Source organism: Nerophis lumbriciformis, linkage group LG32 (genome assembly GCF_033978685.3).
Source record: "Nerophis lumbriciformis linkage group LG32, RoL_Nlum_v2.1, whole genome shotgun sequence".
Taxonomy (NCBI): Eukaryota; Metazoa; Chordata; class Actinopteri; order Syngnathiformes; family Syngnathidae; genus Nerophis; species Nerophis lumbriciformis.
In genome coordinates, this window is record NC_084579.2 from 18,602,762 (window position 1) to 18,628,041 (window position 25,280).

At 41.4% G+C, this 25,280-nt stretch overlaps 1 protein-coding gene across 6 annotated transcripts in view; it reads left to right on the top strand.

The window, feature by feature from the left end:
- Positions 1 to 25,280, top strand: part of sema4d (sema domain, immunoglobulin domain (Ig), transmembrane domain (TM) and short cytoplasmic domain, (semaphorin) 4D) — a 110,085-nt gene that overhangs the window by 36,811 nt on the left and 47,994 nt on the right. For 2 of the 6 annotated variants that reach the window (XM_061927452.2, XM_061927453.2), the window contains exon 3: positions 7,039 to 7,097. The exons of the other annotated variants lie outside the window; for them this stretch is intronic. The gene's annotated coding sequence lies outside the window, so the exon portion shown is untranslated. The remainder of the gene's footprint in view (positions 1 to 7,038; positions 7,098 to 25,280) is intronic. 6 annotated transcript variants of the gene reach the window in all.

A 25,280-nucleotide genomic window follows, 5' to 3' on the forward strand; every position in this document is an offset into this window, starting at 1 on the left:
GGAATCAATAAAAACAACCAAGATCAAACCTAATAAAATACTATATAAGTAAGAATAAGATTATAAAAAATATGAATACAACTAAAATAAAAATGAGGAAAACGTATAAATGTTTTGTATTGTGTTAACGCCAAAACTAAACAAACCCATAACAAAACAATAAACCAGAAAAGTATGTCTAAATGCTGCTATGTTTCCTTTGACTCTTGGTCATTTTGTGGGTAAGCGTGACCAGTCCAGTCAAGTGGCCCCCTTATGAAGGCAGCATAAGCATTTTGCATTTAAAAACTGCTCCCAAATGAATGGCTTGCAAAAATGTGAACTGGTTCTCATTGTTACCTTCAAGCAGCCATTTAAAAGACTTGACTCGTTCATGAATGTCACATATGTATAATTTATAGTCATGGTAGTATTGTTTTGGATGCGGCATTCGTGGGAAGTTTGGAAACTCCTTTTGTAATGAAGCTTTTATCAGAAATATCTCGAGAAAACTGTTATAAAATTAAGTACACACTTGGAAGATGGATTGCATAGTGACCATAATAAAGGCCCAAACTCTGAGCGTCTTTGTTCGTTAGGGGAAATTAGATGTCACACTAGCGTGACCTCAATAGCCCATCCGTCAATATGTTAATTATTAGCTGATTTTCTGAAGTGGGAAATTTGTTTTGGCCTGCAGAGTATCCAAAAGGCCATCTCACTCATTCAAGTCCACTCATCAATTAAGAAACCAAAAACCCATGACATCCTCACTTCCTCTCTTAGCCCTCTCCAGACCTCGATGTCACCAAGGTCGTGGTTACGGGGCACCCTGAAAGTCGCACCCAGCCATGACACTCGCTCTTGAAAGGCTTACAAAGGCGTGGCATCCTCAGAGTCGTGGGTACATAGGAAAACAAAAACCCGGTATCAGCTGTCACTGGGTTTGTGGGAGCTGAACGAGGAACAAAGTCCAAACGCTTCCTAACGATGTCCAAGGGGATGTAGCCTTTGACCCATAGCTCATCAATCTCCTGCACATGTCATCATCACCCTCGTCTCAATTGATGCTGTCAGAGGAGAGCAAGAGGCAAGGACGTGTTGTATGGTTTGTTTGTGCTTGCTTGCATCCATGTTTGGGTGCTTTGTGTGCGACTCAACAATGGAGAGAAGTCTGAAGTGATACCTCGTGGACACTGAAGGCTAGCGTTGGTTTGCAAGCTTGTTTGCATGGCTCTTGACCTTGATCGCTTTTGGTAATCGACTTTAAAACGATGATTCTCAACTGGTTAAGTCGGCCGCAAGGAGGGACGAGTACCAAATTTTGGTACTTTTATAGGCACATACCAAATTCCATTGGTTCACGTAAAATCAAATGGTGCCGCATTTCGATACCCTTTTTGCTCGTGACAGTTGCAGACTAAACACTGGCTCAAACACTTGGAGAGTATACAATTACTCAAGCAGCACTCAGTGGACTCAGTCAAACTAGTGTTGCAATTTTCAATGCCAATAAAGAAAATATGCCTGATAGAAAACGCTCAAACGTAAAGTGAGGCTCCACTTTTCCAAAATCCGCTAGTTTGATACTTATTTACATTGCAAATGAGACTCAAAAATGTAATAGGAAAACTAGATAGAACAGTTATCATAATCAGCTCATTTTTAAATGTTACATTAAAAATTTGATTTTATTATTAAACAATTAAAATGTATCAACACACACAAAAGTCTTGAAAATTGCCAGGTACCAGGAATTGGTTGTTTTTGGTTCAAATGTAAAATTATAGTTGCGAGTGGTTCGTTTGTGAGCAAGTCTTACTCGCACATCTCTGTAAATTAGAATATCGTGTAAAAATTATTTGATTTTAGGAGTTCAAGAAGTCTCACAAAGTTTTGCAGCGTGTAAACCAGTAGTTAACAGTATTGAACTTTTTGATAATTTTTCACATTTTACAGATGCTTAATTTGGGATACAGTATTTGTTAGATGTCAATTATAATCCCTAAAAGGATTATATATATTCTTGAAATATTTCATTGTTTTAGTGATGGCCAATTTGGGTCACTGCTTGTCATTAAGGTTGATGAACAAGTTGAGAACCACTGCATGGAACATAGACAACTGGATTGGATTAGTGCCATTCAAAAGACTTGTTGTATATGGAACATGTATCACCAAGCAATCATATTTTTACCTCTATTTCATCCCAGCGAGCACATGCGAACAAATCTTGGTGTTTTTAAGTGACCTAATATCAGTAGGGATGTCCGATAATGGCTTTTTGCCGATATTCCGATATTGTCCAACTCTTTAATTACCGATACCGATATCAACCGATACTGATATATACAGTCGTGGAATTAACACATTATTAAGCCTAATTTGGACAGCCAGGTATGGTGAAGATAAGGTCCTTTTAAAAAAAATTAATACAATAAAATAAGATAAATAAATTAAAAACATTTTCTTGAATAAAAAAGAAAGTAAAACAATATAAAAACAGTTACATAGAAACTAGTAATTAATGAAAATTAGTAAAATTAACTGTTAAAGGTTAGTACTATTAGTGGACCAGCAGCACGCACAATCATGTGTGCTTACTAGAGATGCGCGGATAGGCAATTATTTCATCCGCAACCGCATCAGAAAGTCGTCAACCATCCGCCATCCACCCGATGTAACATTTGATCAGACCTGCACCCGCCCGCCATCCGCCCGCCGCCGCCCGTTGTTATATATCTACCGTAATATAGACGATGCAAGGCATAAGTGAGGCATACCTGCCAACTACTCCGGTTTTCCCGTAATTCGTACGGTTTTCATCAACCTATTCCGGGTTACGGTTGCAGTGATAAAAAATACGGTTTTTCATTAATTTAAAAAAAAAAAGGGTGAAAACTACGCGAATTGCACCTTGTGCAGACAAGATTTTTCGATCGGACACGGAGGAATTAGCGATGTAAAAGACCATGTTGGGACAAAAAAACACAAGTCTAATGCCGTTGCTAGCGATACAAGTGGAAAACTTTCAACGTTTTTCGTCGCCCAAACAGATTCTTTGGATGTGATAAATGCCGAAGTTTTATTTACGGAGGCAATAATTGAGCATGGACTTCCAATCGCACTGGCTGATCACATGGGACAGTTAAATGTTTGTAATGCAACCTTTAAAAATCATTACGCGGTGATCGCGGTCCCAAAAATAAACTTTTCTTGCATGATAATGTCCAGAAAAACTCGCTTTATATTACTATAGAGTCCTTTTAACGAATGAGTTTGATGGTTTATCACAAACCTTAAATGAAAGAAGTCCTTTGTTCTCCTGCACCATGCATGCGCTTTGGCCTTGCTTCGTGTTTGGTGCGCAATCCTGTCGGCTGTATTTCACAGCAGTCTTTGACAACTTGAAGTGGCATACAACATTTAAAACAAAGGGGTTATAGGAACAATCACTTTCAGTGTTTTATGCCACTTCAAGTAAACTTATAAAGTTACCATATCATTTTTGCAGTATGATCAATCTGATAGAATAAATTTGGATTTTAGCCACAAAAAGGTAATGACACCAATGTTATCTATTGGAATTGTTTAGTACTGTTATACTGTTAAAAGTGTTTATACTATTTATGCTTTCAAGTCCAAGTTGAAGAAATCTTGTTAAATGTTGACGGCATAACTACCAAAATACAGAAGTATGTCCATAATATTTTTGCAGTGCTATTTCTGTTGAAAAGTTCAAATGATTACATTAGAGATGTGATGTGCCACTTTTCAAGTGTCTGATGGCTTAAATTAATTTTCATTAATTTTTCATATTTTGAATTCTTTTGAAAGGCTTACAAAAAAACTACATTTGAATTGTAATTCTATGCTATTGACAGGACTATTAATTTTAATGAAGTTAGCTTACCATGTTTACAGTATGATAATTGTGATAGAAATGTGAATTTTAGGCACAGAATATTTTTTACAATTGAACAAGGCAGTCGATTATACAAGCTTGGACAGAAAGTTAATAATGATACCAATTTTTTCTTTAATGGAATTGTTTAGTACTGTTTTACCATTTGTTTACTGTAAAAAGTGTTTATACTGTTTATACTTTCAATTAACAAATTGAAGTCTTGTGAAAGGTTGACAGGATAACTGGCATTAACTGTCAAAATAATTTCAAACTATTGAAGTTAGCTTACAGAATAAACATGTCAATCAACCCATATGATTTTTGCTGTAATATTTTTGTTTTGAAAAGTCACTGTGACTGATAGAAAAGTGATGGTTTTAGCAACATTTTAACCTGTCTGAATGCTAATAATCATTTTGCGTCGGGGGGCGAAGCCCTGAACCCTCCACCAGGACTTTGTCCTGGACCTACCGGGGCCTGCGGCCCTTGCACCCTGGCTACTAGGTTTTTCTGATTTCAAAAGTTGGCAGGTATGGTGAGGTTATAAAGCTTTTGCCTGTTAAAGAAAGGAGACTGATCCAATGCAGCACAGACATTCGCGTGCCACGCTGTCACGACCCAGACGCACACCAGTGCGCAATCATATGGGAACCGCGCTGAGCGCACCTCCAAGCGCGTCTCGCTGCCGGCGACGGCCGGGTATGGGCCCGACGCTCCAGCGCCATCCATTTTCAGGGCTAGTTGATTCGGCAGGTGGGTTGTTACACACTCCTTAGCGGGTTCCGACTTCCATGGCCACCGTCCTGCTCTCTATATCAACCAGGGTGAGCCCCACCCCTTTCGTGAGCGCACTGCGCGCGGAGTGACCCCTTCTACGCGCCCCCGGCAACAGGGGTGGCGGGCAGGTAAGCTGCGCAGGCGGAGCGCGCGGAGTGACCCCTGTTACGAGCCCCCGGCCACGGGGGTGGCGGGCAGGTAAGCTGCTTACCTGCTGCGCGTGACGCCGGCCGCGGCGAAGGCGGACGAGGCGGGGTGTCGGTGCGGTGGGCGCGGTGGTGACCCTGGACGTGCGTCGGGCCCTTCTCGCGGATCGCCTCAGCTACGGCTCCCGGTGGGGCCCTCTCGGGGGAAGGGGCCTCGGTCCCGGACCCCGGCGAGGCGTCCCTTCTCCGCTCTGTAAAAGTGTCCATCTCTTTTCTTTTTTTTTCTTCTGTTGTGGCATATGCAGCAGGTGCCTGCTCGTTTTTCGTATGTGGGTAACAACATTTAACTATGTATATATATTTCCGAATTGGTTTAACTGCCACCCGCCTGAATCTATTTAAAATCTAATTTTTTTTAATTTCAATCGCCCGACCCGACCCGACCCGACCCGCGGATAAAATCTAATTTTTTTTAATTTCATCCGCCCGATCCGCGGATAATCCGCGGACTCCGCGGTTGTGCCCGCAAACCGCGCATCTCTAGTGCTTACGGACTGTATCCCTTGCAGACTGTATTGATATATAATGTAGGAACCAGAATATTAATAACAGAAAGAAACAACCATTTTGTGTGAATGAGTGTGAATGAGTGTAAATGGGGGAGGGAGGTTTTTTTGGGTTGGTGCACTAATTGTAAGTATATCTTGTGTTTTTTATGTTGATTTAATAAAAAAATAAAAACCGATACCGATAATAAAATAAACCCGATACCGATCATTTCCGATATTACATTTTAAAGCATTTATCGGCCGATAATATTGGCAGGCCGTTATTATCGGACATCTTTAAATTTCAGTGTTCCTTATATGTCTACAAACTCTTGTGCCAAATGTTTGTCTATTGTCCTCATTCCATTATTAATGACACACCAATGTAAATTGAACCAGAGTGAAGCCAAGGCAGGGCAAATATGTAAACCTGTGTTTTCCATGCAGCCGAACTGCAAGGAAAAAATCTGGTGTGCTTGTGCATGGCAAATGTATTCAGGTCCGTTTGTAACGGGTTTCTTTTGGATCAAGGGAAGCGGTCTGATGGAACAGACTGGAAAAGAGTCATGAATGGAGGTTCAACCATCTGTCAACATTCTGTCTGCTTCCGTTTCTTGCCTTTTTTTTGGAATCCACTGTCACAAACAATAGAGTACGTACAATCATCTTCTAGCTCACATATTTTGTGATGATGCATGCAGTATTACATTTCAATTTAAACCGCAGCTTGCCATGAATGCTCCAGTTAACACATTTATTCCATTCAGGAGAATGTGGTCGACTGCACTGTATGACCTAGTACAGTATAGTCAACAATGCGTGATCTACAAAACAAGTAACTGTCTGGGTCTGTAATAAGAAAACATTGCCATTAACAGTTGTAGCATTAGCTGTACCGGTATTTGAAGTTTAATTAGTGGTCAGCACCCAGCAGCTTTTTCTGCCTCTGCATGGGCTACTCAGCTGTGTGCAGGTCATGTGTGTTACACTTACTGTTGTTTATTGTTTACTATGGTTTATCAGCTATATTAATGCTGGTTGAGCTGTTTATTACAACATTGCTTCTGTTGCTGCTATGTTGTTGTGCAAAATACTTAAAAGACCATGTGTGTAAAAAGAGAGTTACATTTTTCTTTCCACTTGAAGCGTTTAAAGTTGCGAAATCAAGTTGTTATAACCCCCTGACAGCCATTGTCCACTGCAATAAGAACATGTAAGGTACAACATTTAAGGTGATATGGCCATTATGTGAAATTGTCGTTTGTCGTCATTGGTATTCTCTGTGCTTTGAATAGCACGCGTGGTCTATAATGCAATGTTTCATAGTATTTATAATGCTGTTATAAATATATACAGTGATCAGACAAATAAATGGTGCCAACAACCACCACTTCTTGGTAGTAAAGATGTTGTGTTCCTCCAATGGTATTCACACAAGGGCGTTAATCGTTTTGGCTACACACCTTCAACTTTAACCTTGGTTATAAAAAGTCAGTACTGGGACTACAACATCGGTTCCCAGAATTCTACGTTGTGTGTTTTAAGTGGTGAATGTGATATGTGATATTAAGTGTTTTCGTCAAATTATTTTATCTGTTCTAGATGTTGTCCCCTCATCCAAAGGCACACATACCCTTCATAACTCTCCTGTCTGGTCTTTCTCTTCTCCCCTTACCCCTAGCTTGAGGATTTTATAATTCTCCCCAGAGGAAGAGCGTCACATCTTGTAAGGAGCCACAGGTCAGAAATTTTACTCCTCCATCTCCCTCTCCCCGCTTTTGTTGGTTTTTGCTATGCAGGCCGTGATCGAGTTGCTCCTGGGTTTGCACGTTCCAGCATGAACGCTGCATGCTTAGCCCAACCATTCCCAACCCCCCGCCACCCTTTCCCTCCTTTGGTTCTGAAATCACCTTGGAGCTTTGCCCTTCTGTTTTTTTTTATTATCTCTTGCATGACCACACCTGGCCGAACCAACTTTGATTATGCTTTTCTTTGGTGCTCTTTCATTGGTTTCTATCTTAATCTTAACCAATGTTTTGTGTTGTTCAAATTTATATGTTATGATAAATAGCTGTCTGCTTCAAGTGGGCTTTCGCATAATTCTTTGCTTTGGCATTTTAACCAGTTGCCTATTGCTCAAATAAGAAATGATCTAATGATGCATGATTGCTTACTTACACTGGTAATGATTGCAAACACTGTGCAATTATTTATACCCTATGAATCTAAATGTGAAGCATTTTCAGTGAACAAGAAGTGACCCCAGCCATCATCTCACTGATCCCTGTCATGTGTTTTGTGGTTTAAGACAGTCAACAAAATCACGGGACAGTAATTAATATAACTGTTAAGACGTTAAAGTGGAACTGCAGTTTTTTTGTAACTCTGCCTTCATTTACAATCCTTATTTGAGACAAGAACACACTTTTTCTCTTGTTTGTGCAGTCTAAATTGTAATAAAACGCCTCGTATGAGACCGCTAACAATGTATTTAAAGGGGAACATTATCACCAGACCTATGTAAGCGTCAATATATACCTTGATGTTGCAGAAAAAAGACCATATATTTTTTTAACCGATTTCCAAACTCTAAATGGGTGAATTTTGGCGAAATAAACGCCTTTCTAATATTTGCTCTCGGAGCGATGACAGCATCAGGAAGCAATCCGCCATTTTCTCAAACACCGAGTCAAATCAGCTGTTATTTTCCGTTTTTTCGACTGTTTTCCGTACCTTGGAGACATCACGGCTCGTCGGTGTGTTGTCGGAGGGTGTAACAACACGAACAGGGACGGATTCAAGTTGCACCAGTGGCCCAAAGATGCGAAAGTGGCAAGCAATTGGACGTTTGTTCCGCACACTTTACCGACGAAAGCTATGCTACGACAGAGATGGCAAGAATGTGTGGATATTAGAGATGCGCGGTTTGCGGGCACAACCGCGTAGTCCGCGGATTATCCGCGGATCGGGCGGATGAAATTAAAAAAAATAAGATTTTATCCGCGCGCGGGTCGGGTCGGGTGGATTAATTAGATTTTTTTTATTTATTTATTTATTTTTTTTTTTTTTTTGCGGGTGGCAGTTAAACCAATTCGGAAATATATATACATAGTTAAATGTTGTTACCCACATACGAAAAACGAGCAGGCACCTGCTGCATATGCCACAACAGAAGAAAAAAAAAGAAAAGAGATGGACACTTTTACGGAGCGGAGAAGGGACGCCTCGCCGGGGTCCGGGACCGAGGCCCCTTCCCCCGAGAGGGCCCCACCGGGAGCCGTAGCTGAGGCGATCCGCGAGAAGGGCCCGACGCACGTCCAGGGTCACTACCGCGCCCACCGCACCGACACCCCGCCTCGTCCGCCTTCGCCGCGGCCGGCGTCATGCGCAGCAGGTAAGCAGCTTACCTGCCCGCCACCCCCGTGGCCGGGGGCTCGTAACATGGGTCACTCCGCGCGCTCCGCCCGCGCAGCTTACCTGCCCGCCACCCCTGTTGCCGGGGGCGCGTAACAGGGGTCACTCCGCGCGCAGTGCGCTCACGAAAGGGGTGGGGCTCACCCTGGTTTATATAGAGAGCAGGACGGTGGCCATGGAAGTCAGAACCCGCTAAGGAGTGTGTAACAACCCACCTGCCGAATCAACTAGCCCTGAAAATGGATGGCGCTGGAGCGTGGGCCCATATACCCGGCCGTCGCCGGCAGCGAGACGCGCTTGGAGGTGCGCTCAGCGCGGCTCCCATATGATTGCGCACTGGTGTGCGTCTGGGTCGTGACAGCGTGGCACGCGAAAGTCTGTGCTGCATTGGATCAGTCTCCTTTCTTTAACAGGCAAAAGCTTTATAACCTCACCATACCTGCCAACTTTTGAAATCAGAAAAACCTAGTAGCCAGGGTCCAAGGGCCGCAGGCCCCGTTAGGTCCAGGACAAAGTCCTGGTGGAGGGTTCAGGGCTTCGCCCCCCGACGCAAAATGATTATTAGCATTCAGACAGGTTAAAATGTTGCTAAAACCATCACTTTTCTATCAGTCACAGTGACTTTTCAAAACAAAAATATTACAGCAAAAATCATATGGGTTGATTGGCATGTTTATTCTGTAAGCTAACTTCAATAGTTTGAAATTATTTTGACAGTTAATGCCAGTTATCCTGTCAACCTTTCACAAGACTTCAATTTGTTAATTGAAAGTATAAACAGTATAAACACTTTTTACAGTAAACAAATGGTAAAACAGTACTAAACAATTCCATTAAAAAAAAAATTGGTGTCATTAACTTTCTGTCCAAGCTTGTATAATCTACTGCCTTGTTCAATTGTAAAAAATATTCTGTGCCTAAAATTCACATTTCTATCACAATTATCATACTGTAAACATGGTAAGCTAACTTCATTAAAATTAATAGTCCTGTCAATAGCATGGAATTACAATTCAAATGTAGTTTTTTTGTAAGCCTTTCAAAAGAATTCAAAATATGAAAAATTAATGAAAATTAATTGAAGCCACCAGACACTTGAAAAGTGGCACATCACATCTCTAATGTAATCATTTTAACTTTTCAACAGAAATAGCACTGCAAAAATATTAAGGACATACTTCTGTATTTTGGTAGTTATGCTGTCAACATTTAACAAGATTTCTTCAACTTGGACTTGAAAGAATAAATAGTATAAACACTTTTAACAGTATGTCGTGCTGTGAAATACAGCCGACAGGATTGCGCACCAAACACGAAGCAAGGCCAAAGGGCATGCGGTGCAGGAGAACAAAGGACTTCTTTCATTTAAGGTTTGTGATAAACCATCAAACTCATTCGTTAAAAGGACTCTATAGTAATATCAAGCGAATTTTTCTGGACATTATCATGCAAGAAAAGTTTATTTTTGGGACCGCGATCACCGCGTAATGATTTTTAAAGGTTGCATTACAAACATTTAACTGTCCCATGTGATCAGCCAGTGCGATTGGAAGTCCATGCTCAATTATTGCCTCCGTAAATAAAACTTCGGCATTTATCACATCCAAAGAATCTGTTTGGGCGACGAAAAACGTTGAAAGTTTTCCACTTGTATCGCTAGCAACGGCATTAGACTTGTGTTTTTTTGTCCCAAAGTGGTCTTTTACATCGCTAATTCCTCCGTGTCCGATCGAAAAATCTTGTCTGCACAAGGTGCAATTCGCGTAGTTTTCACCCTTTTTTTTTTAAATTAAAGAAAAACCGTATTTTTTATCACTGCACCCGTAACCCGGAATAGGTTGATGAAAACCGTACGAATTACGGGAAAACCGGAGTAGTTGGCAGGTGCCTCACTAATGCCTTGCATCGTCTATATTAGATATACCGGGCGGATGGCGGGCGGGTGCAGTTCTGATCAAACGTTACATCGGGTGGATGGCGGATGGTTGACGACTTTCTGATGCGGTTGCGGATGAAATATTTGCCTATCCGCGCATCTCTAGTGGATATCCTGCGACACTCAAAGCAGATGCATTTCCAACGATAAAGTCAAAGAAATCTGCCGCCAGACCCCCATTGAATCTGCCGGAGTGTGTGAGCAATTCAGGGACAAAGGACCTCGGTAGCACGGCAAGCAATGGCGGCAGTTTGTTCCCGCAGACGAGCGAGCTATCGACCCTAGCCTCCCTGGCCTGCTGACATCAACTCCAAAACCGGACAGATCAGCTTTCAGGAAAAGAGCGCGGATGAGGGTATGTCTACAGAATATATTAATTGATGAAAATTGGGCTGTCTGCACTCTCAAAGTGCATGTTGTTGCCAAATATATTTCATATGCTGTAAACTTAGTTCATAGTTGTTAGTTTCCTTTAATGCCAAACAAACACATACCAATCGTTGGTTAGAAGGCGATCGCCGAATTCGTCCTCGCTTTCTCCCGTGTCGCTGGCTGTTGTGTCGTTTTCGTCGGTTTCGCTTGCATACGGTTCAAACCGATATGGCTCAATAGCTTCAGTTTCTTCTTCAATTTCGTTTTCACTACCTGCCTCCACACTACAACCATCCGTTTCAATACATTCGTAATCTGTTGAATCGCTTAAGCCGCTGAAATCCGAGTCTGAATCCTAACCAATGTCGCTATAGCTTGCTGTTCTTTCCGCCATGTTTGTTTGTGTTGGCTTCACTATGTGACGTCACAGGAAAATGGACGGGTGTATATAACGATGGTTAAAATCAGGCACTTTGAAGCTTTTTTAGGGATATTGCGTGATGGGTAAAATTTTGAAAAAAACTTTGAAAAATATAATAAGCCACTGGGAACTGATTTTTAATGGTTTTAACCATTCTGAAATTGTGATAATGTTCCCCTTTAATGGGCTTTATCTATTCTGCCGATAAAGCCCTCTAAAAACATCCAAAATTGTCAACAATACCCCTTTTACAGTACATGCCATCACCTGCATATTAACAAAGTAATAACAACATTATTCTTATAAGAGCTAATGCCGAGGAACTAATTATAGTAACATTGAGCCTTGATCATGGAGGTAATGTAGCTACTGCAGCTCTGAGCTATTGAGCCATTGAACTGCTGCATCTTTTCTGAATTGGTAAACGTTTGTGCTAGATTTTAAATCAAGTCTTGTACTTTTATAGTAGAACGTTGTGGCCATAAACTGAGAATGTGGTCTTTGAAATTTTGCTAATAATATTCTGCAAGATACTCGTTTGTGCCCAGCATTTTTTTACCTGAGGAGTGAGGATTATGAACAATTAATTATCTAAACAGGGAACACTCATGTTGGTACAACCAACCCATCAGTCGGCATACCTGTGACAGCAGACATTGTACAGTAGGTGATTGTTTTATTATGTTTGTAGTTTATATTTCTTGTGTCGCACTTAGCAATACTACTACATGATGCTTAGTTTTTAACTATAGATGGATATGCTTAGCACACAGCTTCTAAAACTTGTAGCTCATCCTCTGTATATTTAGGATCAAAAATACAAGGTTCTGGATTATCATTTGTCCCAAAGTAGTTGTCGTTGGCTCTTACAAAGTCTGTACAAAGTAGTAGTTTTCAGAAATTGCGTACTTTGCGATACACTCTGTGAATTCAATGTTCCCAAAAAAAATTCCAGCAATGCTTAAAATGACCAAAATACTATAAATATTACATGTCAATTTGACTGCCTGTTACTACATTACATACATACTTACTTATGTGTATATAAAGTGTTGGAGGTTTTTTAGAGCGCTTTATAGACGAAATAGATTGAATCCCCTTTGCCTGCATTGTTAGCTATTTCTTGCTAGCATATTTTACGATTTAGAAATCTACAAAAAAGAGAAAGACGTGTTCTTGTCTCACATAGGGATTGTAAATGAAAGGCAAAATAAAAAAAAAAGATGGACTTATAGATAGCTGAACAGAATTTACTCTTATTTTAATCTAGAGCCTGTTCCTACCAAGTGATGTGGTTCGACTCTTGATACGGCTTGTATCAGTTGTTGCAATAGAGCACACATGAGAGGGGCCGTGATCTGTGTGGTGGCGAACAGCAGAGAGTTATTTATTAAAGAATGTTTGGGTTTTTATAAATGCAATTAAAAACAGTTAGGCTCATATCAAGCAAAAAATATTTGTGTATTTCAGTAGGAAAAAAATCAATCACTATTTTTCAACTATTTTCCTCAATATACGCATTGCGGCTAAAAAGTGTGTTTTATCCGATTAATCGACCAAACTAATTGATAAATTACTCGATTACTAAAATAAATGATAGCTGCAGCCCTACATATAACAATTATTTTTAATGCTAGCCAATCAACAGACAGCTGAGTGTTTAGTGGCACAAGCATTGCGTCCCATTAACCGGTTTCCCATCATTAAAATGCAATAAAAAGTGTACCAAACTGTGTCGTTTGTTCAACACGGGGCTTGGATTTCCATTGAGATTTGAAACAGGAAGTGCATTCGAGAGCATCTTTGATATCCCCTAAATCCTCTCATTAAGAAGGCTTTAAAGAATGGTTCAATGGTGCCTGATGCTGCTTCTTGGTGATCATCCGAGTACAACCAATGAAATGTTCTGGCTTTCCCCTCCCCTGATCCACTTTTCCTGATCTTACCCATCCTATCTTTTTCCAATCCTCACATACCACGAAAAGTGTTGTACTTGTCCTTTGTGGTGTTTATCCGCCTGTGCTCTGTGAAAAAATGTTCTCAATTTCTTGCCATGTCAAATTCAAGAGGATACACTCTGGTGCTGTGGAAGCCTGTGGGTGATGTAGCAAATTTTTTTTTGCCGCAAACAAGTCCAATGGAGGTATTTGTCCAATGCTGGCTAGAATTACCACCATGAAATTGTTGCCCACAGAAGACGGCTGATAGAGACAAGTGGATGGCAGGGCCAATGAGGAAGTTGGAGGTATGGATTTAGATCTAGCTTCTTTCAAATGGCTCGTGACTGGTGGGAGAGTTGCTCTGACACCCTTTATTGACAATTAATTGCGCAGGACTTTTCTGAAAACAAAACATCACCGCAGATCAGACTACCAGTTACAGATTGGAGACCGTGAAGCCTTTGACTTGGCTTTCACGGCTTCCCAAAATAGACCGCCGTAATAGCCTGAGGCCTGGCTGCCATTATGGTAGCCTCAAGGAAACAACATAAAGTGAATGACTTGTCTGTGAATGGCGGCTTCCATGTGACATAGCCACATTACATCATTTTTTTCATAGCAGGCCAACACAGATCGCTCTGTTTATTGAAACCATAGAAATGCATAAGTCGCCATTTAAAACCCAAGCTTTTTCGCCTTTTTAATTAAAGTAAATAGCATGGTGATATTTTGCCAACAACTGAGACTTTCCTTAACTCCAACCTATTTCGCGCACAACTCCCGCCCATATGTTTACTCTCTTAAGTTTTCCAGATCTTCCTTGTCCACGTGACTCAAAGAAAGGGCGTGTTGTTTTTTAAAGAAAGCTCGCCGTCGGCATACTAAATATACCCTTTTACAGGACCTGACCCCTCATTTGCCTTTGCTGTGGCCACTTAAGGTTGACATGCTAGCTCCACCGTGGCCCTAAAACTAGTAATTATATAGGAGGGCCTTCATTTGACATCTCATGTGTAGTGTTTCTTTCACACATACTCATATCTGGATCTTAATGATCAAGCCACACGTTTTTTTTAATATAACCAGAAATAGTTACTTTGTAAGCGGTTACAAGTGCTTGAGTAAAGATGTGGATTTAAATGTATCTAATCATGCGGTCAGTCCTTAATCTGGCCTTTTTTTTTTTAAAAGACAACTTCCGCCTCCATCTGTCGAGGTTCCTCTGGGTAATGCATTCAGACTGCTGTGTCATCTGTCATTTGCTCGGCAGCCATCAGAGGTCATGCCACGGCGTTTAGGATATCCTTTATAAGCCTACACATAACTTGCACTGTTAAATGTGTAATTGAGACACGGCTGTCCTTGAAACCGGCACCCCCTTCAAAAACCCCTCACTCATTATCCACCTGCAGCCACTGCACTGGAGGCTTTGATAATCGTGCATGACAAATAATTGCCAGCTGGAGTTGTAATGCCGGCAGTTGAGCCCAGACGGAGAAATTGTTAAAGCCTCGGCTGAACTGACAGAATCAGTTCATCATGCTGTGGGGAACCTAAAAGCTGACTACATTTTTAAGGCTCTTTGATCCCCATGTGGTCTTTGATGAGGGACTTGATCGTCACCCTTTAGTTTACAGTATCGCATACAGTGCTTTATTTATAGCCAAACTCACATTTAATCTCTAAATTTGCCCACCACCAGCATTTTGTTTCTAAATGTCTCACAGGACCACTTTTAAATAGCTTCCATACAGTCATAACTGTTTGTAATGTTTATGAAAAAACATAAAAAAATGGGTTTCAGCCTCGACAAAAGCCTATGAAGTATGTACACTTTGAACAGAGTATAAAAATGGTATACAGTGCTGTAAATCAAACAAATATAGCAAAATAGTGATGGATCAACTTTCTGTTTAATAAGTCAAAACAACAATAGCTGAACTTTCCTACTTCCTATGCTGCTGCCCTGCACATGTGCACACACTAGGTGCATGCACAAAACTTTTAACAGCCAGGTCGCTACAATGGGAAGGAATACAAAATTAAATCCACTTTACATTGGCTGTTAATCTTGGTGTTCAGCCGAACAACAGGGTGGTGGGAGGAGAAAGGCAGTGTCGACATCGCTGTGGATACTTCCTGAATGATTTAAACCTCACATCGCATGGACTCATATTGAGTTAGTAAAACTACAACAATGCTGAAAATACTTAACCACAAAAGCAATTAGCACAGTGGCTAACAACAGCATTGCTCTGCTGACGGAGATCAATAAGCCCGCCCACAATGAATGCGCTGCAGACACACAATTGGTGGATTAAAACGTTCATAAACTGAGACAAGGTTCGTGCCATAAGCACATTTCTGTGGTGCGTAAATCAAAAAGTTTGTGTAATGAGAGGGTCTGTAAATCGAGATTCCACTGGACGTAAACGTACGTCTTCTACTCCTGAATGGTTGCAAACAAATGGGTGGAAATGGGTCAAAACATGCATCCCTATGGTTTTACCTGTGCCATTATTTTTACGATAAATACACCACACGGTGGCACTTTTATTAAACACCAACGTTTGACTTAATATTTCTGACACATCTCAATGTTCTCTGTAAAAACACCCACTCTAACTTTAGGGTGTTGAGCCTAATAACAAAATTTAGTAGACATCTATTTGTTACGGTACAGGGAAGGAAGGAGACGGCACAGATGCACGGACATCGTATATTTATTTAATAACAATATTATGAAGTGTGTAACCAATCCAAATAATGTGTGGTGTGCGACTATGTGTAGTGAGTCCAAGATAGGGCAAGGCAGGCTTGAAGGTCCAGGGACAGGCAGGAGGTCAGGGGCAAGAGCGAGGCGTCAAAAGTCCGTATCCAAGCAGGAGGTCGAGATCTAAAAAGGGGCAGCCAGGAACCAGAGGGGAATACGGGGAGACGAGACACACGGTTCGGGAACACGAGACAAATGAGCACGGGGGAGGAGAAAACACAGAGTGAGAGAACATTGAGCTAGATATGATGGCTTACTGTACGGGAACAGGTCGCTACGTTCAGGCCCAGAACGCAGGTTTCCTCTGGTTTAAGAAGCCCGGCGTCTCATCAGCTTCAGGTGTGCAGATTGCTGATTGATTGCACCGGCGCAGCTGCTGCTGCAGGAGTGGCGCGCTTGGAGGTGCGCTCAGCGCAGCGCACAGATGAATGCGCATTGGAATGCCCCCGGGCCGTGACACTATTCAGTGCAAACCTGAGAAAGATTGGTTGTAAAACATGGCCGCCATCAACCAACACGTTGGTGGGACTTAGCAACACATTGTCCTTAAATCCATTCACCATTTCCCACATTTTTAAGTCCACACCCATGGGGGAGGCCACAAAAGTAATTTACAAAAATGTAATGTGTCCATGAACTGAATTGGTATTGGATCTAAAAGCAGCTCAGTACCGAGTCATCGTTACACAAATCCTTCTCCTACAGGGGTCAGATAAGGAGAGAAAAGCCATATGTGAATCACTACTTCATTTTTTAAATCCCACTCATAAACCATGCTTTTAGAGTGATAATCCGTCTGCCACTACATGCATGCATTTAACAACAGTGGAGCACAAGGTTCACACAAACTATTTGAATGCACGGTTAGGCTTGATAGGATTCCATCCATAAATAAAATGATTAGCGAGAAGAAGAGCATCTCTGTGTGTTGATGTTGATTCACCCAAGCATGAGCCAGCGAGCGCATTGAGAGGTTTGGCAGGCGCTGAATGTCATGACTGGCTCACATCCGCCTCCAGTTCTTCACCGCCTCATGTGGAGCTTCTTGTCTGCGCTGCATTGGAAATGTGGGAAGACACTATCTTGTCTTTTCGGATAAGATAACTAGGATTGCGCAGCCTCACATATTATTTAACCCTTTGGTCAGCTCACCAAGACATAATTTGGAAAAAGACTACAAATTGCACAAAATCAGGGAACTCTTGCCATGCATGGTGTTAGGTTAGGTCTTTCCAAATCTTGTGAGTTTCTAATTAGGATATGCCAATAAATTGGTCGCTGCTCGGTATCGCACGATTTTTGTGAAGACTTACATAATCGCCATTGTTGTTTAATTCCTTTTAACGCCGATCACAAACGCAGATCTGCTCTGGCAGACTGAATTTATAGTCCTCCGATTGACAAGTGGCTAGCCGCTGGCAGCTAATTATGAGTCTCCATACACAGTGTGGAGAAGCTCCCCTAAGCTAATAATAAACACCTCTATTATGGCAATAAAACTACATTTGTTAGTATATTAAGTATCATTATCACTGGGGGACACGGCTAAACATGTTACACACCAAGAGACAGCCAGGAGTAGGAATGATAATACCTAAGCTAACCGCTAGGCTATCTTTAAACAACAACAAGAAATATGTGATTAGTAAACTTTAAGTTTAAAGTGTAGATGAAACCATGTTACAGCACAAAGTGAGCAGGTATTAACAGGAAATTAACAAGTAAATTAATAATAATTTTCTAACAGTGACAGCCCTCGAGTCTGTTTATGCCCATCTATCATCCCCCTCATTTGTGTGCTCCGCTTTTGAGAGAAGAGGCGTGCAAAATTTGGGAAGCAATAACATTTTAGGAGGATTTATTGGTACTGGGGCTCACATGAAGTATCATAACCTCCCCAGCTCACAACTGTACTTTGACTTACTAAGATCATTTGTTGTGACTTAATTAAGATTTTGCTTCAATCCTCCTGAGAACCAGTAACCTCTGCAGTGGACATTGGCACAAACAAAAGGTTAACTGCAGACGTTCCCAGGAGTTTGTAGGTTCTTGTGCATAGATAGTAAGAACCTAATTGTCGATCCTCATTTGCCCTGAGTGGGAAACAAGCCAAGATCAGTGCGCAGGCACCAGTGCAGTACTTGGAACCCCTTGGCCCCGAGCAGGTGTCAGCCTCCTTGGGAAGCTAAAAGAGCCTACAAGGGAACACAAAGACCTCAAAGAATTCTGCCAGCATGGTAACCGTGTTGAATATCCCAGGCCAGTATGGCAACTCCTCTAAATCTCTCCGCTGCGCAGGGTGGCTGCCAATTTGCGCATTCAGCTACTGTAACACACCGACCCTCCAATGTGGCTTTAAGGCTTTTGTTAAGCCTTGACCTAAATGGGAGCGCATGCAGAGTACTAGCTAGGGTTGGTCAGGAGTGCTGAGGCGCAAGTTGGAAAGTTATGATTTGGACTTTGGCTTCTTCTCAGCGGTCGTCTTTTAAATGGACTGTTTTATAGATCTGCTTTACAAGATGCTTCCAGATCCCGGTGTCTTGGGTGATCTGTGAAAAATTCCTGGCCCCCCTTGCCTCGCTGCTAAACTAAGCTGGGCTGGCATGTCGTCTGGCAAGACTGTGAAAGAGCTGGACGAGAGAGCTCCGCTGTGTCCTCTCCTGCCTCTCTGTTCATTGTTTGCTACTCTGCAGTGATGATGTGGAGGGCCCAGGCGGGTGGGGGAGTACTCGGCGGTGTGAGTGGAGGCCTACACTCATCTTCAGTAAACAATTGGTCCTTGTACACTTGGACTCAACCCCCCACTATCACCCCCTTTTTTAAACAGATGAGTCTGCCTGAAACTGGATTCTTTGGTTGGTGATCCTCGAGTTTGGAAGGTCAACTGTCCCAGGGCAATTTGTTCTCACTTACAAGTAAATCAATAATCAATTACAGTCCCTATCCATGTTTCCTAATTGAGATTAAGCTTGATTGATTGCCTATATGCACACACCCTCCACCAAATGCCCTAATTATTAGAAGTAATGACTAACCTATATTTGAAATAAGCCTCAGTGCCCCTTCTAGGTCATGAGAAAACAATGGTTATTTTGTTCTTAATTGTTCTAATGCCAGAACACCACAATACTTTTACTCTTAATGGGCCTTTGTAGGGGGCTTTATATTGTAACTGAAAACTTGGTTTTGTTTCCTTTACATAAGTGTTATCGAGTCTTTAAAGATGGATATCAGCATTGAATTACCTGGAGAAGACCATTGTCGTTTACATGCGGTGTTGCCAGACGGAAAATGACCAGCTATCGTATTTTGGGGAATGTTGTCGTACATACCAGATTCAACGTTGCTAGGCCAATTGGCTGCAGTAAAACATTACCACATTCTGTGTATAGTATGGGTGTCCAAAGTAGGACACGGGGGCCATTTGTGGCGCGCAACTGAAGTTTATTTGCCCTTCAGCACATTGTCGAAAAAAAATAACACACACACACACACACACACACACACACACACACACACACACACACACACACACACACACACACACACACACACACACACACACATACACACACACAGTCACTAGCCTTGTGGTGCACTCACTGTTTGAAATCACAAAACTGTTTAACTTCGACAGCTAGTTCGCAAAAATTATTAGGAATTAAAAATGTAATTATTTAATCATCCTTGTTTGCAATGGGAGGAATTGGCAGGCGGTGTCAACTCAGGCTGCAACGATTGGTCGACATTGTTGACAAATGTTGACAATTATGTTTGTCGCCGACAATTCTATTTGTTGACAATATTCGTGACAACATCACTTCTGTTTTTTCCAGGCGGAAGTGGGTCAGCACCGCCACTCGCTAAAACATCGCCAGTTATAACTTGTAAAGTGTGAGAACATTTCCTCTTATTCTTGTTAAAAACATGAATACCACGCTCATTTTCCTAAGCGGACCTTGTTTTTATGGCATTACATCTGTGATACGCGAACATTTAAAGCGGAGGCATGATGTCGGACATCTGGAGGGAGGACGCGGTCTCAGCTTAGGTTATGCCTTGTTAGGGCTGGGCAATATGGACGAAAAAGTATATCTCGATATATTTCTACTTAAACTCGATATTCGATATGTATCTCGATATATTTTCCGGTGAAAGTATACATATAAAGATATTCATTTTTGAGCGAGATTCACTGAAATTGAACTGAATGACAACTGTACTGTAAACAGTCAGTGGCACTTTTATTAAGTGAAGTGAAGTGAATTATATTTATATAGCGCTTTTCTCTAGCGACTCAAAGCGCTTTACATAGTGAAACCCAATATCTAAGTTACATTTTTAAACCAGTGTGGGTGGCACTGGGAGCAGGTGGGTAAAGTGTCTTGCCCAAGGACGCAACGGCAGTGACTAGGATGGCAGAAGTGGGGATCGAACCTTGAACCCTCAAGTTGCTGGCACAGCCACTCTACCAACCGAGCTATATTTATTAACATAAATAAAATAGCTAAATATTCTTTCTACGTAAAATAAATAACATAGCTGTGCAAATAATACAAAATGTATCAAACTCAGATCCATCCATCCATTTTCTACCGCTTGTCCCTTTTGGGGTCGCGGGTCTCAGATAAAAAATTAATTTGCAGGCAGGCACTTTTTAATTCCCAGTCGACGATGTAATGAACTCTCACACTTGTACGGTTCTGGTCAGCGCCAAGTAAGTGACTTGACTTAATTGTGCGGCTATGATCTTCCTCACTTCGGCAGACATTTTTGGCAGCATTTCTCGTGCGAAATATGCCCGGCTTGGCAACTCGAGAACAGTTTTGATTTGGGCTTACATGGTAAACAACTCAAATTAATGTTTTATCCAGACGCATACATTTGTACAAATGTGGCCAAGTAGACGTATTGTGGGGTTCCTGGACGTGGTCTACATTGCTCAAAGAAAAATCTAAAGAAGAGAATCCCTTTGCCATCTTCCACTAGTTTTTTTATATATAAATCGCTCTCCTCTCCAACGACTCGTCGTCATTTGGGATGTCTGTTGTGATTTCCCTTCCTGGTTCGATGACACACCCCATCTTCCATCTGCGTGGCGCAGTGGGAGAGTGGCCGTGCGCGACCCGAGGGTCCCTGGTTCAATCCCCACCTAGTACCAACCTCGTCATGTCCGTTGTGTCCTGAGCAAGACACTTCACCCTTGCTCCTGATGGGTGCTGGTTAGCGCCTTGCATGGCAGCTCCCTCCATCAGTGTGTGAATGTGTGTGTGAATGGGTAAATGTGGAAGTAGTGTCAAAGCGCTTTGAGTACCTTGAAGGTAGAAAAGCGCTATACAAATACAACCCATTTATCATTTATTTATTTATCTTGCCTTTGATTGGCCTGTCCCTAATGTTTTGCCCTAATCTCAACCAATCGTGACTCATCATAGTAAACAACCAATCATGGATGTTTTTATGCGTGCAAGCATGTCTTGGAAGGAAGAAGGGGAGGGGTTTAGTTGCCCATGGAGTGTTGAGAGGGAGTGGGAAGCAGGGGAGGATCAAGGAACACAAAAAATAAGCGGCGTTTGGTCATTTTAACGTGAAATAAATTATATAGATATTTTCTTAATTCATATCTTGTTTAAAAATATATCGATTTATCTTACAAACTCGATATATCGCCCAGCCCTATTCCTTGCTAGCCACCTAACAAGTATGAGACGAAGTTGTGTGAAAAATAACGTTAATTGTCATTTTAGCCAAAGTCAGCCAGCTAAACTTTGTCTACACAGACAGGCAACAATTTGGAGGTATCATACAATTAAACATCCATCCATCCATCCATTTCCTACCGCTTGTCCCTTCTGGGGTCGCGGTGGGTGCTGGAGCCTATCTCAGCTACGATATATTAAATAGCCAACATTTTAAGAACTAATCAAATATATAATTCTACACATTGAGTCTATTAGAGTGCTAAAACTGCCAAAGAGTTAAAGGGGAACATAATCACAATTTCAGAATTGTTAAAACCATTAAAAATCAGTTCCCAGTGGCTTATTATATTTTTCGAAGTTTTTTTTCAAAATTTTACCCATCACGCAATATCCCTAAAAAAAGCTTCAAAGTGCCTGATTTTAACCACCCGTCCATTTTCCTGTGACGTCACATAGTGAAGCCAACACAAACATGGCGGAAAGAACAGCAAGATATAGCGACATTAGCTCGGATTCAGACTCGGATTTCAGCGGTTTAAGCGTTTCAACAGATTACGAATGTATTGAAATGGATGGTTGTAGTGTGGAGGCAGGTAGCGAAAACGAAATTGAAGAAGAAACTGAAGCTATTGAGCCATATCGGTTTGAACCGTATGCAAGCGAAACCGACAAAAACGACACGACAGCCAGCGACACGGGAGAAAGCGAGGACGAATTCGGCGATCGCCTTCTAACCAACGATTGGTATGTGTTTGTTTGGCATTAAAGGAAACTAACAACTATGAACTAGGTTTACAGCATATGAAATACATTTGGCAACAACATGCACTTTGAGAGTGCAGACAGCCCAATTTTCATCAATTAATATATTCTGCAGACATACCCTCATGCCAGCAGGCCAGGGAAGCTAGGGTCGATATTCTTCTCTTGATCATCTTGGGGCGGTGTGAGCCAAGACATCCAGGGGAGTTTAGCTCGCTCGTCTGCGGGAACAAACTGCCGCCATTGCTTGCCGTGCTACCGAGGACCTTTGTCCCTGAATTGCTCACACACTCCGGCAGATTCAATGGGGGTCTGGCGGCAGATTTCTTTGACTTTATCGTTGGAAATGCATCTGCTTTGAGTGTCGCAGGATATCCACACATTCTTGCCATCTCTGATGTAGCATAGCTTTCGTCGGTAAAGTGTGCGGAGCAAACGTCCAATTTCTTGCCACTTTCGCATCTTTGGGCCACTGGTGCAACTTGAATCCGTCCCTGTTCGTGTTGTTACACCCTCCGACAACACACCGACGAGGCATGATGTCACCAAGGTACGGAAAACAGTCGAAAAAACTGAAAATAACAGAGCTGTTTTGACCCGGTGTTTGAGAAAATGGCGGATTGCTTCCCGATGCGAGACGTCATCGCTCCGAGAGCGAGTATTAGAAAGGCGTTTAATTCGCCAAAATTCACCCATTTAGAGTTCGGAAATCGGTTAAAAAAATATATGGTCTTTTTTCTGCAACATCAAGGTATATATTGACGCTTACATAGGTCTGGTGATAATGTTCCCCTTTAATCAATTGTCAATATACCAATGTGCAGCTTTTTAAACATGACAGAATGCATATTTTCTTTTTGAGGAAGTTAGGTTGTGTGTTTTGTTGTTTGTTTTCTTTGCTGCTATTTTAACAGTTTTTTTAAGTACATAAACAAGGTTAATTGTTCTTTGTTTAGCAATTTGCCTTTCCTTTTTTAAGTTTTAATAGTCATTTACATTTTTGTAACAGCTAAATGAACAGCACAGTGACAGTAAAAATAAATATTTAGGAATCAGTTAGTCATCTTTGTTGTTAGTAAGCACATGCCTAAAATAACTTAAGCTTAAGTTAGAATCAGTGGAAGAATTAAACCCATTAAATATGTGTAGGCTTTTTTATGAAGATAATTGTTGACTAATTGATTATCAAAATAATCGTTATTTGCAGCCCTAGTGTCAACAACACTGTGTGGATACATCCTGAATTTTTCAAAATCACATATGGCCTGTCCATTGCTTTGTTTGGACTTATATTGAGCAGTGTTGGGACTAACGCGTTACAAAGTAACGCGTTACTGTAACGCCGTTACTATCGGCGGTAACTAGTAATCTAACGCGTTATTTTTTATATTCAGTAACTCCGTTACCGTTACTACATGATGCGTTACTGCGTTATTTTGCGTTATTTTTTATGTAGTATCGGCTAGAAACTGAGAAGATCTGAGTGTCGCTGCTGAAGAGGCGACGAAAAAGAGGCGCGCCGCGCGCTGTCTGTGTGTACGTGTGTGTGTGTGAGTGTGTGTGGGGGGGGGGGGGGCGTGTCTGTGTCTACTATCAAGACGTCATGGCGAACCCCGAAGCCGAGTTTCTTAAAATGGAGATATTTTCAGTACGTTTCTTTTATCGACCACAAAGAAAAGAACATTTTAGCTGAATGTAAGTTTCAAATATGCTGAAACAGCGACAAAAACAACATGCTTCGACGAAGCTAGTAAAGAGACACACTCACCTCCACCTCCAACAGCGGCTGGATTTTAACGAGGCACTGCACACGTAAAGGTACACACACTCTGTCAATTCTCTTATATACTCTTTCATTTTAAACTTTTAGAGTGTTTGATTATCACATCACTCTAAATGTTTAGACTATAAAGTTCACAAACCTAAAGAGGGATACTAGTGGGCCAGGCTAATATTTCCTTTTCTCTAAACTAAGTGGGGAAATGTGTAGAGTGTTCTGGGCTTCAGACATGATTTTATTTCAGAATTCCTTGAGAAAACGCCTGGTTAGGCTTTATGTATGTAGTGTGTGCCTTTCTTGTTTTACAGCTATGTTGTTATTATGCTGTTTGTTACTTATGTATGTTAAGTTTCAGCTATTTAAAATAGTTTTGTCAATTTGTTCTGGTCTGAAACAAATTGGCCCTTTAAAACATATCTTTGTCTTTGTGTGTTGTATGTAGACCACATTGCTTAGCAGAGTTCAATGATGCAAATGCATGTCAAGTTGAACAACAGATTGTATTATTCTCCAGTGCAATAACAGTACTAAAATGAAGGCTAAAAGGGCATTAAATGGGGCCTTAAAAAAATTAAAAAATATATATATAAGTAACTAAATAGTTACTTTTCACAGTAACGCATTACTTTTTGGTTTAAGTAACTGAGTTAGTAACTGAGTTACTTTTGAAATAAAGTAACTAGTAACTGTAACTAGTTACTGGTTTTCAGTAACTAACCCAACACTGATATTGAGCTAGCAACATTGGAAACTTGTTTTAAAAAGGCTAAAAACACAAAAAATAGCAATTATAGCAGCTAACTCCAGCACTGCTCTGCTGACT